The sequence below is a fragment of the Sus scrofa genome, chromosome 6, assembly GCF_000003025.6.
Source record: "Sus scrofa isolate TJ Tabasco breed Duroc chromosome 6, Sscrofa11.1, whole genome shotgun sequence".
Lineage (NCBI taxonomy): Eukaryota > Metazoa > Chordata > Mammalia > Artiodactyla > Suidae > Sus > Sus scrofa.
In genome coordinates, this window is record NC_010448.4 from 13833895 (window position 1) to 13850587 (window position 16693).

The 16693-nt window shown below is 40.2% G+C and overlaps 1 protein-coding gene across 1 annotated transcript in view; it reads left to right on the forward strand.

Moving 5' to 3' along the window:
- The window catches only part of LOC102157465, a 58411-nt gene that overhangs the window by 40264 nt on the left and 1454 nt on the right, over positions 1-16693 (forward strand). The gene's annotated exons all lie outside the window — the stretch shown is intronic.

Here is a 16693-nt window from a genome sequence, read left to right on the forward strand (position 1 = left end):
GAAGGCGGTGGGCTATCTGGCATCTGGGGACCTTTGGCTCCTGGAGGTGGGGCCGGCAGCACATAAGGTGGTGGCATTGGGGGGCAAGTCCTCAGGTTCCCCTTGATAAATAGGTGGCACCTTTTTTGAGACAAGCTTTTCTTCTTGGACTGGACTACTAGCACCTTACACTGTCCCTGGTCTGTGGTGCAGAACCGAACCTATGGGGGCCTCAAATAGACAATTTCCAACCATTGATCAATATATGGAAATTGGTCTGGGTGTCCAGGGTCTCCTGTTATATATAACATTATATACTGCTATAACTGTGAACACATCTAAGGTCCCTTCTGGAGGCCAGCCAACACCAAAAGAGGGCCACGCTAGGGTACAGAGGGTACACAGTTTTCCAGGACTCAGCTTAACACCATAATCTCTAGAAAATCCTTTCTTAAAATTCTTAACCATACATTCTAAGACAGTGGGCTTGGAAGCTGATTTACCCATTGTGTAAAGTCCCACCCTGTGCCGGTGACGCAGGACAAACAGTGAGGGCAAGGCCTCAGGTAACAATTGCTTCATCCGTCTGACCGCTCCCCCAGAGGAGATATTTCAGGCGCCTCTTAGCATAGGTGGGACTGTATAAACCCCAACGTCAGGATCCCCCCGAAGAGGGCCACCATAAGCTGTATGATGGTCGCCGCGGAACTGTATGTTAGGACTCACTCTGGCTCCGTAGTCCAAAGACAGTGGAGCTCGGGCTCTGATTCTCTTCAGTCACTCACACACACACACCAGGATTGACAAGCCTCCGATCCCAAGGGAGCAAACCCTGACCTGAGTGACCCTTTGGTCACTGAGAGGTGATCAGTCTCTCCTTCCGCCGTATGGTGGGTCCTGACTTGGGCAGATGTCCCCGGGGCACTCACCAGTCTGACGTCCTGTCCTGGAACCTGTTTCCACTCTCCTTCTAAGTCCGTTCGGGAAGCAGTGTGGGCCAAGGCCACGGCCCGAGTGAGGGTGTGGATCCGGCAAAATGGCTGGTGCACGCTATCCACCTGTCACCGGGCCGGCGACCATGGCCTCCCCTGGTTCCCCGACAACGGTGGCACAGAGGCCAGCTCGGTTGTCGGCTTCCCGGCCAACGCACCAAAATGTTGCAGAAACCGCAAAAACTGTGGCAATGGAAGGAGACAAACAGCACTCGGAGATATGGAAAAGCAAGGTTTAATCAGCACCCGTGCGGGCTCAGAGGAGTCACCTCCAGCGTCTGAGCCCCAGGTCTTTGTTCTCAGTAACTTTTATACACTACAAGGTCTTGATTTTCCCTTGTAAGCATCCCGGACCTCTCCCATCCCCAAGCAGACAGTGTTCCTCCCTAAGAAACTGAGCAAGCAAGGTTACAGAAGCAGAACTGATAAGCAATGTTGCGTACATGATTAGCAGGGCTGCTGGCTTGGACAGAGAGCACACAGTTGTTACATTATTACAAGAAGGGTGGCATAGTGATTAGCACAGCTGGAAAGGCTTGCAGCTGCCTTCTTAGCCAAGGGGGGGGGGTTGTTCTGTAGTTAAAACTCCATTTCACTGGGACCTCTATAATTTGAACATTAACAAGTTTGACATTGTCCCAGAGGTCTCTTAAACTGTCCTCATTTCATTCTTTTTTTCTTTATCCTGTTCAGCATCATTGATCTCTACTACTTTGTCTGCTGGTTCAGTGATTTGTTCCTCTATTTTTATTTATTGTTGATTTCTTCTAGTGTATTTTTGATTTCAGTGATTGTATTCTTCATCTCTAGTTGTTCTTTTTATTTTCTAACTCTTCGTTGAAAACTTTTAACTTCTCCCTCTGTGCATCCATTCTTCTCAGATTTTTTTTTTTTTTTTTTTTTTTTGTCTTTTTGCTGTTTCTTAGGCCGCTCCAGTGGCATATGGAGGTTCCCAGGCTAGGGGTCCAATCAGAGCTGTAGCCACTGGCCTAGGCCAGAGCCACAGCAACGCGGGATCCGAGCCACATCTGCAACCTACACCACAGCTCACGGCAACGCCGGATCGTTAACCCACTGAGCAGGGGCAGGGACCGAACCCCCAACCTCATGGTTCCTAGTCGGATTCGTTAACCACTGTGCCACGACGGGAACTCCCATTCTTCTCAGATCTTTAATCATCTTTATGATCAGTACCCCGAATTTTTTTCTTGGTTACCTGTCTCTGTTTTACTTTATTATTCTGGGGTTTCATCTTGTTCCTTTGTCTGAAACATGTTGCTCTGTTGCTTCATTTTACCTAGGTTTTTATTAGTATTCTTATGTATCTGGTAGGTTAATTACATTTCCGGACCTTGGAGAAGTGGCCTTCTATGGGGTATGTCCTATTTGTCCCAGCAGTCAACTACCCTCTTGTTATCTAAGGTATATGCTTTGGGGGTTCCCCCATGAGGGCTGCATTAGCCCCTACCTCAGCTGGTTTCCAGGCCCTGTCTTTTGCAGAGGCTGCCAGCTGCTGGTTAGTAAGCTGCAGAACTCCAGGGGCCCTGGGGCTAGTGCTGGCTCACTGGTGGGCGGAGTAATGGTCCAGAAAACTCCAGAGCTGTTGCCCATCTACTTGTGGATGGAGCCAGGTCTTGGGGTTAATGCTAAACTACTGGCATCCATATCTGTATCCTGGAGTCTGGCTGCAGGGCCCTGGGATCCCAGAGCAGGTATCAGATATTTGGTGGGGGGAGGTCAGTTCCTGACACAGTTGGATCAGGATCAGGTGTGCCCTGAAGCCTGTGTTGGCCTGTGAGTGGAAAGGACCAAGGCCTAGCTGGTCCCAGGATAGAGTCTGTCCTGCTGTGGGTGGATTGGATCCAAGCTTGTGAGATTGTGGTTTTTTAATACCTGCCCCCTGGTGGGTGAGGCTGGTCTAGAGGTTAGTGCAGGCTTCCTGGAGGGCAGGGCTTGTGTCTGTCCACTGGTGGATAGATCTGTATCTTGGCCTCTGGTGAGCAGGGCCATGTTTAGAAGCATGACTAGAGGTAGCCCTGGGCCCAGAAAGTTTTTATGTAGCCTGCCTGCTGATGCTTGGGGCTGTGTCCCCTACTCTCCCCATCCCTCTAGTTAGTTGTTTAGCCTGAGGTGTTCCAGAATTAGCATTTACCTGCTGTTGGGTGGGGCCAGGTGTTGGTACTAATGAACTAGGAGGATCCAGCTGTGGTGCCCACTGGCACCAGTGTCCATGTGGTAGAAAGCTTGCAGGAATGGCTGCTGCCAGTGTCTGTGTCCTCAAGGTGGGCCGCAGCTCTCCCCTTGTCTCTCTGGGAGACTCTCCAAGACAAATAGATAGGTCTGGCCTAGGCTCCTATCAAATTACTGCTTTTGCCCTTGGTCCTGGTGTCTGAGATTTTGTGTGCGCCCTTTGAGAGTGAAGTCTCTCTTTCGCCCGTTCCTTTCAGACTCCAGAAATTAAGCCCTGCTGACCTGCAAAGCCTAATACTCTAGAGGCTTATCTCCCTGTGTAGGACCCTCAGGCTAGGGAGCCCAAAATGGGACTCAGAATCCTCATTCCTCTGGGAGAACCCCTGCACTCTAATTGTTCTCCAGTTTGTACATTGTCCCCCCAGGGATATGGGACTTGATTATATAGCCAGTCTGCCCCTCCTACCCTGTGTTGTGGTTCCTTCATTACGTCTTTGGTTGTAGATATTTCCTGGTAGGCTCTGGTCTTTTTCATTGATGATTTTTTTGTAGAGTTTTGATTTTGGGGTGCTCACAAGAGGAGGTGATTACAGGGTCTTTCCACTCCACCATCTTGGCCAATCTCCCATGTATTGTTTTTATAATATGAAAAACTATCCCGGATACTGAAATAGCTTTTTCTGCTCCGCTTGTCCCTCTGCAGCCTCTTCAACACAGCAGTCTGGGTGGTATTTTTACCACATAAAGTTACATCACTGTTTGGTCCTGGCCATTGCAAAGCAAAAGCTAAGGCTCCTTCCAATGACCTATGGGGCCTACACAACATTGCCCTTTGCTTCATTAGGCTTCTTACGCTACCTGTCTCCCTCTGACAGGCTCTGCTCTGGCACACAGGCCTCAGTTGTTCATATTTAAGAGGAAGGGAGTTATGTAACACTGCACTCTACAGTGTGGATTGTATATACTGAGTTTTCTCTTCTTGGACCATGAGGTTCTTTCTGCATGTCCAACTAGGCATACTGTGATATGGGAATAAATTGTAGTGCATGCAATAATCATATGTCAGCTTGTGATGCACTTGTGGTTCAGTGGATAACCGAGTATACAAGCACAGTTAGACTCAAGAGTTAGGGTTGCAACCTCAGTTATTTCTGTCATTCTGAGAATGAAGAGTGATCTCATAATTGTCATGTAGGAAAGTAGTTTTTGTCTGAACTCTCATAAGAGAATTATTTCATCTAAAGGTTGAAAGAACCTCTGTTTATGGGCTTGGATAATGGTATTTGATTAATTTAACTAAACTACTGCTTTAATGTATCAGTTTCAGGGAAGTGTTTTCTTTGAAATGGCTTGATCACTTATTCAAAGGGTGTATTGGAGGCTATTCAGTTGATTATTTTCCTATCAACTACAGGAAAGCTAAAAGCCAACTGTTGCCTGACTTTTTGCTTTGTAAGTATAACTATCTAGTGATCTCTGACATGCAGTTTTTCCTTTACTATGGTACTTGAGTAAAGGGGTATCATTCTCTTGAGAAAAAGGATGCAGGTTAAAAAGAAGTGCAGAGAGCTCATTCAGTAACATTGTACATACGGGTCAAGGGAGTCACTATTGGGGATTGCAATAGTTACAAGTATAAAATAGATCACAACCTTTTTTTTTTTTTTTTTTTTTTTTCCTTTTTAGGGTTGCACCACGGCATACGGAGGTTCCCAGGCTAGAGGTGGAATCAGAGCTGTAGCTTCCGGCCTACAGTATAGCCACAGCAATGGAGGATCAGAGCCACTTCTGTGAACTACACCACAGCTCATGGCAACGCTGGATCCTCAGCCCACTGAGCGAGGCCAGGGATTGAACCCGCAACGTCATGGTTCCTAGTTGGATTCGTTTCCACTGCTCCATGACGGGAACTCCAAGCACAAATTCTTTTAATTTAATATGAGAATCTTGGAGTTCCCGTCATGGCTCAGCAGAAAGGAATCTGACTACTATCCATGAGGACACAGGTTTATACATGTTCCTAATGCTTTAATGATATTTATCCCCCCCTGCAACTTTATATCATATAAATTCTGAGAAATCTTTAATACCTTTTAGAATAAATATAATGTTCATTATGCATATACAATTATCAGGTAATAGCAAATGTTTTTCAAGTTCATACTTGAACCAGGCATTATTTTAATAGCTTTATGTATCTTTAAATATTCTTCACAGCATCTCTTTAAATAGAAAATATTTTTAGATCTCCATTTTACAAATCAGGACCTTTGAGACACAGGTAAATTAAGTAACTTGCCAACAGTTGTGTGCTATTAAGAATCAATGCCAGGATTAAAATGTAATCAGTTACAATGGGCAGTGTTGACACTAGAACCCATACCTGATAACCATTCTGTAATCCTGTGCTGCAAAAACCCAAGTTTTATATATATATGCAGACCAGTAGGTACTTACACTTATTACTAAACATTCCCGGTAAGGTGAATAAGGCTATGTTATGGGTAAGAAGAGAGACTTTTAGTCATAAGAAATAGATAATCTGGAGAGTATGATAACGTACAATCAACAAGTGGTCAGTGTTCTTGAAATCAAAAGTTCATAGATTATTTATGGAGCATCAACTGTATATGCCAAGAAATGAACTGGGTACTTTACCTGTATTATCTCATTGAAGCCTTAGCCTAACACTACTGAGTAGTTGCTATCATTCCTATTTTATAGATTAGGAAAAAGAATCTCAAACAGGTAACTTGCCCCAAAGTTGCTGAGCTGGAAGTGGTAGAGCTGAGGTTGGAACCTGGGCACATCTGCCCTGTTTTCTTTTCCCTGTGCTGTACTGCCTCTTTGGTGATTGGGCCCTGAACAGAAGAGCAGGAGATGGCAAGCAAACTATTGTTAGAATATAGTTAGAGCTATGCTTATTTTTGGAAGATAGAAAAAAATGTATACATATATGTGGGACTGGGTCACCTTGCTGTACAGTAGAAAATGGACAGAACACTAAACCAACTATAAGAGAAAAAAAAATCATTAAAAGAATAAAAAAATTTTGGAAGATAGTACATGATAATGGTACTTTTTTCTTCAAATTAGAATTTGAGGAAGGAATATAACCAATATTCTAGAATAAACGCAGTAAAAGCATCATTTATCTTTGCTAAACCTTGTGATCTTGGCTAAGCTTCTTTCCCTTTTTGTGCTTCAGCTCTATCATGTACAACATATATGTGGTTAATAGGCATCTATTTATATCCAAAGACGTTTTATGATATTAGGAGCAGGGTTCATACTCTGGAAGTATGTACCACATAAATACTATTTTTTTTAGTCCTTAGTCTGAATATTCATGTTCGATACCACCATTTTATTCCCTTAAAGCATCACACATTTACTTTGCTACCTTTTTTTTGTTTTTCTCCTGAGACTGACAAAAAGATTTGTTCGTAGTGAACTGAATCTGAAGATGACACTCTTCATCGTATCTCAATGGCTGAGGCTCCACATGCTGTTTCTTTTGTCTTTAATTAAACTTGTTTTCAGTGCTGTAGCTGGGAGCACTGTGTTGACACAACTCATTCTTGTATAGGAACAGATTAAAATATCAGTGTTCTAATGTTCTTATCTGTGGGGAAAGAAACTGGGAGATTTTATTTATAATTTTTAAAAGATTCCTCTGTGGGGAAAGATTGTACTCTGGAAAGCCACTGACAGCTAAAGGACAGAATTCCATTTAATAACTGGCCTAACAGGGGGAAGTATGAGAGCTTACTAAAACTCCTTTTTTAGGGATTAAGAACATATTTCTCTATTTCCTTCTTAATTTTCACTTAATTAATCTTTTGACTCCCTAGTGTTCTGCTTAATCCTTCCAGATGCTGAATATTCAGTTCCTGCAAAAGGTAATAATTTATTACAGTCAATACACATGTGGAAGAGGGCAACTAGTCAAAGGAAATGGAGTTGGTGTACTGAGCCTTTAGCCTTCAAATCAAAAGTCTGAATGTGTCCATTTTTACAATGAAGTTATTAATATCTGCTAGCTAGTTACTGGTGAATAAACCAGCAAATTGACCATGCCACAGCTTGAGACTCTTTTCTGCCTATCAGGCACTCACAGGGTATAAGCTACCATCAGTTAATGCAGGGTGCCATGCAAATTTTATGTCATAGTAAAGAGATAAACTCCCTGCAAATTCATAGGATAGGGACTTTAATGAGAAGAGCTGAGACTTAGGGAACCTCCATGTGTCTGGAATATTGGGAACACCTGCATGTATCTGGACTATGTCTTAAGTGTCTGTATGTGTAGATGTATTGACTCTCTAACCCTCACAGCTGTATGAATTGGGTCATAGTATCTTCACTTTACTGGAAATGTAAAGTAATTTACTTGCTCAAGGCAACATAGGAAATTGAGAAGCTGGATTTGAATCCAGCGAGTCTGGTTCTGTAGCCTGTTCTCTTAGAGGGTTTCTCAAAGTTTACTGACTTTTGATATTGGACAGTTTGGGAGCTTTTACTCTCTGATAACATTGCCTGAGGGGAGTCCTTAGAAGTAGAAGCTTGCTATGATTCCTTCCTTTCTGTTTCCTTTCCTCCTCCATTACTTGCTGAGTTCCATTACTTCTAGACAGTATCTCTGAAATCTGTCCCATCTTTCCTATCACACCTGCTACTGCCTTAGTTCATGCATCTCTGGGATATAGAAGCAATCTCTGAAGGTCCTTCGTTTTTCCATTCTCAGTACCTCCCCATCCCACCCCCACAAGTGATTATCCACATTGATGCTATAGTAAATCTTCATAAGAAACCATTTTGATCAGGTTCCTCACATGATTAAATGTAAAATAATATCTGATGATATGCATTTATCACATTTTACTTATCCACTCATCACTTGATAGACAATTGGGTGGTTTCTACTTTTCGGCTATTATGAATAATGTTAGAAATTTTCAAGTGAAAGGTTTTGTGTGGAGATAGATATATATATATCTTTTGTCTTTTGGGGGCTGCACCTGCGGCACATGGAGGTTCCCAGGCTAGGGGTCTAATCGGAGCTGTTGCTTCTTGGCCTATGCCAGAACCACAGCAACGCGGGATCCGAGCTGCGTCTGTGACCTACACCACAGCTCACGGCAATGTCGGATCATTAACCCATTGAGCGAGGCCAGGGGATCGAACCCGCAACCTTATGGTTCCTAGTCACATTTGTTTCTGCTGTGCCACGATGGGAACTCCTGATATACATTTTTAATTCTCCCGGATATATATGTAGGAGTAGAATTGCTGGGTCATACATTTTTTTTAAGAAACTGCCAGACTATTTTCCAAAGTAGCTGTCCCATTTTACGTTCCGAATAACAATGTATATAAGGTCTCCAATTACCCTACATTTTTGCCAATATACATTATTTTCCTATTTTTTTGATGTTAGCCAATGATACTAATATTAATGAATGTAAAGTGATATCTCATTGTTGATTTAGATTTTCATGATGGGTAAGGATGTTGAGCATCTTAGGTAATTTTGGCCATTTGTATATTTTCTTTAAAGAAATGTTTATTCAAATCTAATTTTTTTCCTTTCTTTCTTTCTTTCTTTTTAGGGCTGCACCTGTGGCATATGGAAGTTCCCAGGCTAAGGGCTGAACTGGAGCTATATAGCTGCCGACCTATGCCACAGCCACAGCAACGTGGGATCTGAGCCATATCTGCGAACTATACCACAGCTCACAGAAGTGCCGGATCCCTGACCCACTGAGTGAAGCCAGGGATTGAACTCCCATCCTCACAGATACTAGTTGAATTTGTTTTCACTGTGCCACAACAGGAACTCCCGGATCTCATTTTAAAAATTGAGTTATTTATTTTTTTTGCTTTTTAGGGCCACACCCAGGCTAGGGGTTGAATCGGAGGCACAGCTTCCGGCCTACACCACAGCCATTGCAACTTGGGATCCAAGCCATGGCTGTGACTTACACTGCAGCTCAAGGCAACTCTGGATCCTTAACCCACTGAGCAAAGCCAGGGATTGAACCTGCATTTTCATGGATCCTAGTCAGTTTCATTAACTGCTGAGCCATGAATGGAACTCCATAAAATTGAATTATTTTTTTAATTTATGAGTTATGAGAGTTCATATATCTGATATGGGATTCATATCTAGAATATATAGTTTACAGATATTCTCTTCCCTTTTGTGGACTTGTCTTTACAAACAGTTTGAAGATTTTTTGTTAATTATTTATTTTTTCCCCCCTGTACAGCATGGGGATCAAGTTATTCTTACATGTATACATTTTTCCCCCGATCCTTTGTTCTGTTGCAATATGAGTGTCTAGACATAGTTCTCAATGCTGCTCAGCAGGATCTCCTTGTAAATCTATTCTAAGTTGTATCTGATAACCCCAAGCTCCTGATCCCTCCTACTCCCTCCCTCTCCTGTCAGGTAGCCACAAGTCTATTCTCCAAGTCCATGATTTTCTTTTCTGTGAAGATGTTCATTTGTGCTGGATTTTAGATTCCAGTTATAAGTGATATCATATGGTATTTGTCTTTGACTCATTTCACTCAGAATGAGAGTCTCTAGTTCCATCCATGTTGCTGCAAATGGCATTATGTCATTCTTTTTTTATGGCTGAGTAGTATTCCATTGCATATATATATATATGTATCCCACATCTTCCTAATCCAATTATCTGTTGATGGACATTTGGGTTGTTTCCATGTCCTGGCTATTGTGAATAGTGCTGCAATGAACATGCGGGTGCATGTGTCTCTCTTAAGTAGAGTTTTGTCCGGATAGATGCCCAAGAGTGGGATTGCAGGGTCATATGGAAGTTCTATGTATAGATTTCTAAGGTATCTCCAAACTGTTCTCCATAGTGGCTGTACCAGTTGACATTCCCACCAACAGTGCAGGAGGATTCCCTTTTCTCCACACCCCCTCCAGCACTTGTTATTTGTGGACTTCTTAATGATGGCCATTCTGACTGGTGTGAGGTGGTATCTCATGATAGTTTTGATTTGCATTTCTCTTATAATCAGCGATGTTGAGCATTTTTTCATGTGTTTGTTGGCCATCTGTATATCTTCCTTGGAGAAATGTCTATTCAGGTCTTTTGCCCATTTTTCCATTGGGTTGTTAGCTTTTTTGCTGTTGAGTTTTATAAGTTGTTTGTGTATTTTAGAGATTAGGCCCTTGTCAGTTGCATCATTTGAAACTATTTTCTCCCATTCTGTAAGTTGTCTTTTTGTTTTCTTTTGGGTTTCCTTTGCTGTGCAAAAGCTTTTCAGTTTGATGAGGTCCCATGGGTTTATTTTTGCTCTAATTTCTATTGCTTTGGGAGACTGACCTGAGAAAATATTCATGATGTTGATGTCAGAGAGTGTTTTGCCTATGTTTTCTTCTAGGAGTTTGATGGTGTCCTGTCGTATATTTAAGTCTTTCAGCCATTTGGAGTTTATTTTGGTGCATGGTGTGAGGGTGTGTTCTAATTTCATTGCTTTGCATGCAGCTGTCCAGGTTTCCCAGCAGTGCTTGCTGAATAGACTTTCTTTTTCCCATTTTATGTTCTTGCCTCTCTTGTCAAAGATTAATTGACCATAGGTGTCAGGGTTCATTTCCGGGTTCTCTATTCTGTTCCATTGGTCTGTCTGTCTGTTTTGATACCAGTACCGCACTGTTTTGATGACTGTGGCTTTGTAGTATTTCTTGAAGTCTGGGAGAGTTATGCCTCCTGCTTGGTTTTTGTTTCTCAGGATTGCTTTGGCGATTCTGGGTCTTTTGTGGTTCCATATAAATGTTTGGATTGTTTGTTCTAGTTCTGTGAAAAATGTCCTGGGTAATTTGATAGGGATTGCATTGAATCTGTAGATTGCTTTGGGTAGGATGGCCATTTTCACAATATTGATTTTTCCAATCCATGAACATGGAATATCTTTCCATTTCTTTACATTTTCTTTGATTTCTTTGATTAAGGTTTTATAGTTCTCAGCATATAAGTCCTTTACCTCTTTGGTCAGGTGTATTCCAAGGTATTTGATTTTGTGAGGTACAATTTTAAAAGGTATCATATTTTTGTATTCCTTTTCTAATATTTCATTGCTGGTATACAGAAATGCAACTGACTTCTGAATGTTAATCTTATATCCTGCTACTTTGCTGAATTTACTAATCAGTAAAAGTAGTTTTTTGGTTGAGTCCTTAGGGTTTTCTAAGTATAGTACCATGTCGTCTGCATACAGTGACAGTTTGATCTCTTCTCTTCCTATATGGATGCCTTTTATTTCTTTTGTTTGTCTGATTGCTGTGGCTAGGACTTCCAAAACTATGTTGAAGAGCAGTGGTGAGAGTGGGCATCCCTGTCTCGTTCCAGATTTGAGTGAGAAGGCTTTCAGCTTTTTTCCATTGAGTATTATATTTGCTGTGGGTTTGTCATATTAAATGGCTTTGATTATGTTCAGGAATGTTCCCTCTATACCCACTTTGGCGAGGGTCTTGATCATGAATGGATGTTGGTCTTTGTCAAATGCTTTTTCTGCGTCTATTGAGATGATCGTATGATTTTTGACTTTTCTTTTGTTAATGTGGTGTATGACGTTGATTGATTTGCCTATGTTGAACCATCCTTGTGAACCTGGGATGAACCCTACCTGGTCATGGTGTATGATTTTTTTGATATGTTGTTGGATTCGGTGGCTAAGATTTTGTTGAGAATTTTTGCATCTATATTCATCAAAGATATTGGCTGATAGTTTTCTTTTTTGGTGGTATCTTTGTCTGGTTTTGGAATTAGGGTGATGGTGGCATCAATAGAATGTCTTTGGGAGTATTCCTTCTTCTTCAACTTTTTGAAAGAGTTTAAGGAGGATGGGCATCAGATCCTCTTTATATGTTTGATAGAGTTTGCCTGTGAAGCCATCTGGTCCTGGACTTTGATTTGCAGGGAGTGTTTTTATGACTTCTTCAATTTAATTTCTAGTGATTGATATGTTCAGTTGGTCTGTTTCTTCTTGATTCAGTTTTGGCGGGCTGTAAGATTCTAGAAAGTTGAATCTTTCCATTTCTTCCAGATTGTCAAATTTGTTGGCATATAGTTGTTCATAGTATTCTTATGGTTTTTTTGTATTTCTCCAGTATCCGTTGTGATTTCTCCTTTTTCATTTATAATTTTGTTTATTTGAGTTCTTTCTCTCATCTTTTTAGTGAGTCTGGCCAGGGGTTTGTCAATTTTGTTTACCTTTTCAAAGAACCAGCTCTTAGAGAAAATTAATAAAACTATTGTTTTTTGAATCTCTATTTTATTGATTTCTTCTTTGATCTATAATTTCCTTCCTTCTGCTGACTTTAGGTCTTTTTTATTCTTCTTTTTCTAATTTGTTTAGGTGGAGGGTTAAGTTGTCAATTTGGGATCTTTCTTCTTTTTTGAGAAAGGCCTGTATCACTATACATTTCCCTCTGAGCACTGCTTTTGCAGCATCCCATAGATTTTGAGAGGTTGTGTCTTCATTATCATTTGTTTCAAGGTATTTTTTAATTTCCTTCTTGATTTCCTCATTTGACCCATTGGTTTTTTAGTAGCATGTTGTTTAGTCTCCATGTAGTAGGTTTTTTCTCATTTCTTTTCCCGTGGTTGATGTCTAGTTTCATGGCATTGTGGTCAGAGAAGATATTTGAAGTAATTTCTATGCTCCTAAATTTGTTGAGGTTAGCTTTGTGTCCGCAATATGTGATCGATTCTTGAGAATGTTCCATGTGTATTTGAGAAGAATGTGTATTCTGATTTTTTTGGATGTAGTGTCCTGAAGATATCAATTAAGTCTAACTTTTCTATTGTTTTCTTTAGGATCTCTGCTGCTTTATTGGTTTTCTGTCTAGAGGATCTGTCCATTGGTGTGAGTGGGGTATATTAAAATCTCCTACTATGATTGTATTCCCATCAATTTCTCCCTTTATGTCTGTTAATATTTGTTGTATGTATTTGGGTGCTCCTGTATTTGGGGCATATATGTTGATAGTAACATCCTCTCCTTGGATGGATCCCTTAATCATTAAATAGTGTCCTTCTTTGTCTTTATGTCTTTTGTTTTAAAGTCTATTTTGTCTGATATGAGTATTGCAACTCCTGCTTTCCTGTCATGTCTATTGGCATGAAATATTTTTTCCCACCCCTTAACTTTCAATCTATATCCTTTGTACTAAGGTGAGTTTCTTTTAGGTAGCATATTGAAGGTTTTTGCCTTTTTATTCACTCAGCCACTCTGTGTCTTTTGATCGGAGCATTCAGTCCATTGACATTTAAGGTGATAATTGATAGATGATTATTTATTGCCATTTTGAACCTTGTGTTCCAGTTGCTTCTATGGTTCTCCGTTCTTCCTTTCTTTTTTGTGGTGGATGGTCTCTGGTTATTATCTGCTTGAGTGTTGTTTTTTTTTTTTTTTTTTTTTTTTTTTCATTTTTTGCAAATGCAATGTTTGGCTTTGGCTTGTGGTTGCCCTGTTTTTTTAAGTATGCTAACCCCTTCCTATAATTGTGTGTTTTAACTTGATGGTCCTGTAAGTTCAAACACTTCATTACTATACTAAAATTAAGAAGAGAAACAAACAAACAAAAAAAAGGGTCTATTTATTTCCTAACATCCCTTGCCCACATTTTATGATTTTGATGACTTTTTTTTTATTTTTAATTTTATTTAAAGTTTTTAAATTTTGATGAACCCCCAAATATCCATTTCTTTTGTCCCATGTGCTTTTGGTGCCATGTTTTAGAAACCATTGCTCAACCTAATGTCATAAAGATTTATCCCTGAATATTCTTCTAACAATTTTATAGTTTTAAATATATTACTTAAATTTGGCTTATGATGTATTTGGACTTAACTTTTTTAGTGTATGGTGTGAGGAAGGTATCCAACACTAGTTGTGAAAAGATTGATTTCCCCCAGTGAATTCTCTTGGTGCCTTTAAAAAAAGAAATCTGTTAACCATAAATGTAAAAGTTTATTTAGGATTCTCAGTTCTGTTCAATAGGTTTATATTCATCTGTCTTCATGCCATTACTACATTATATTTAAATTTTTTAATTTTTATTTTATACTGGAGTGTAGCTGATTTACAGTGTTGTGTTAGTTTCAGGTATACAGCAAAGTGATTCAGTTATACATAGATCCATTCTTTTTCAGATTTATTTTCCCATCTAGGTTGTTAAGAATATTGAGTAGAGTTCACTGTGTTATATATAGGTCCTTGTTGATTATCTGTTTAATATATAGTAGTGAGTATATGTTAATCCCCAAATCTTAATTTATCCCTCCCCCCTTTTCCTATTTGGAAACCATAAGTTGGTTTTCAAAGTCTGTGAGGAGTCTGTTTCTGTTTTGTAAATAAGTTCATTTGTATCATTTTTTTTTTTAGATTCCACATATAAGTGAGATCCTATATTTGTCTTTCTCTGTCTAGATTTAGTAGGAGTATGAGACTCTCTAGTTGCATCCATGTTGCTGCAAATGGCATTATTTCATTCTTTTTTTATGGTTGAGTAGTATTCCATTGTATATATGTACCAAATCTTCTCTTTTTTTTTTGTCTTTTTGCTATTTCTTGGGCCACTCCCACCGCATATGGAGGTTCCCAGGCTAGGGGTCGAATCGGAGCTATAGCCACCAGCCTACACCAGGGCCACAGCAACGCGGGATCCAAGCCGCATCTGCAACCTATACCACAGCTCACGGCAATGCCCGATTGTTAACCCACTGAGCAAGGGCAGGGACCGAACCCGCAACCTTATGGTTCCTAGTCGGATTTGTTAACCACTGCGTCATGACAGGAACTCCTGTACCAAATCTTTTTTATCCATTCCTCTGTTAGACATTTTGGTTGCTTCTGTGTCTTGGCTATTGTAAATACTGCTGCAGTGAACACTGGAGTGCATGTGTCTTTACGAGTTAAGGTTTTCTCCAGATACATGCCCAGGAGTGGAATTGCTGGATCAAAAGGTAGTTCTATGTTTAGTTTATTAAGGAAGCATCATACTGTTCTCCATAGAGGTTGCTCCTCCACAGAAGTTGCATCGACAGTGTAGGACAGTTGTCTTTTCTCCACACTCTTTCCAGAATTTATTGTTTGTAGACTGTTTGATGATGGTCATTCTGATGGTGTGAAATGATACTTCATTGTGGTTTTGATACTTCATTGTGGTTTTGATTTGTACTTCTCTAATAATGAGCAATTTTGAACATCTTTTCATGTACTCTTTGGCCATCTATCTGTCTTCTTTGGAAAAATGTCTATTTAGACAATCTGCCCACTTTTTTCATTGGGTTGTCTGTAAAGAAACACAAAAGAGCCTGAATAGCCAAAGCAATTCTGAGAAGGAGGCTCCCTGATTTCAGACTATACTACAAAGCTACAGTTATCAAAAAAGTATGGTACTGGCACAAAAATAGAACTACATATCTATGGAACAAGATAATAAGGCAAGAAATAAATCCATACACCTATGGGCAACTAATCTACAAGAAAGGAGGCAAGAATCTACAGTGGAGGAAAGACGGTCTCTTCAATAAGTGGTGCTAGGAAAGCTAGACAGCAGTATGTGAAAGGAGGAAATTAGAACACTCTCTAGCACCATACACAAAAATAAACTCAGAATGGATTCAAGACCTAAGTGTAAGACCAGATACTTTAAAACTCTTAGAGGAAAACATAGGCTGAAGACTCTTTGCCATAAGCTGCAGCAGTATCTCTTTTGATCCTCTTAGAGTAATGGAAATAAAAACAAAAAGAAAAAAATGGATGTAATTAAATTTAAAAGCTTTTGCAAAGCAAAGGAAACCTTAAGCAAAATGAAACATCACCGCACAGAAGGGAAGAAAATACTTCCAAAGTGACTAACAAGGGCTTACTCTCAAACAGTTCATGCAGTGCAATGTCAAATAATTTTTACACTGGAGCTTTGTAGTAAGTTTTGAAATTAAGAGGCATGACTCTGCCAATGTTGTTGTTCTTTAAAAAGATGGTTTTGGCTGTTCTGAGTGCTTTCCATTTCCATATGAATTTAAGGATGTGAAACAGTTCTGAAAAACTGCAGCTGTTGTTCTGCTATGGATCAAATTGAATATGTAGATTAACTAGGAAAGTATTGCCATTTCAGGTCATCCAATCCATAAGTGTGGGAGGTCTTTCAATTTATATAGGCATTCTCTAATTATTCAACAAATTCTGTAAGGATTGCGATTTTTTTTGTTTGTTTTTTTTTGGTCTTTTCTAGGGCCGCACCTGTGGCATATGGAGGTTCCTAGGCTAGGGGTCTAATAGGAGCTGTTGCTGCCGCTTATACCACAGCTCAAGGCAACCCTGGATCCTTGACCCACTGAGCAAGGCCAGGGATTGAACCCCCAACCTCATGGTTCCTAATCGGATTTGTTAACCACTGAACCACGATGGGAACTCCATGACTTATTTATAAAATATAAAATTATGCCACAAGCAGAAAATGTTCATATTATTATAGGCTGCCAAAC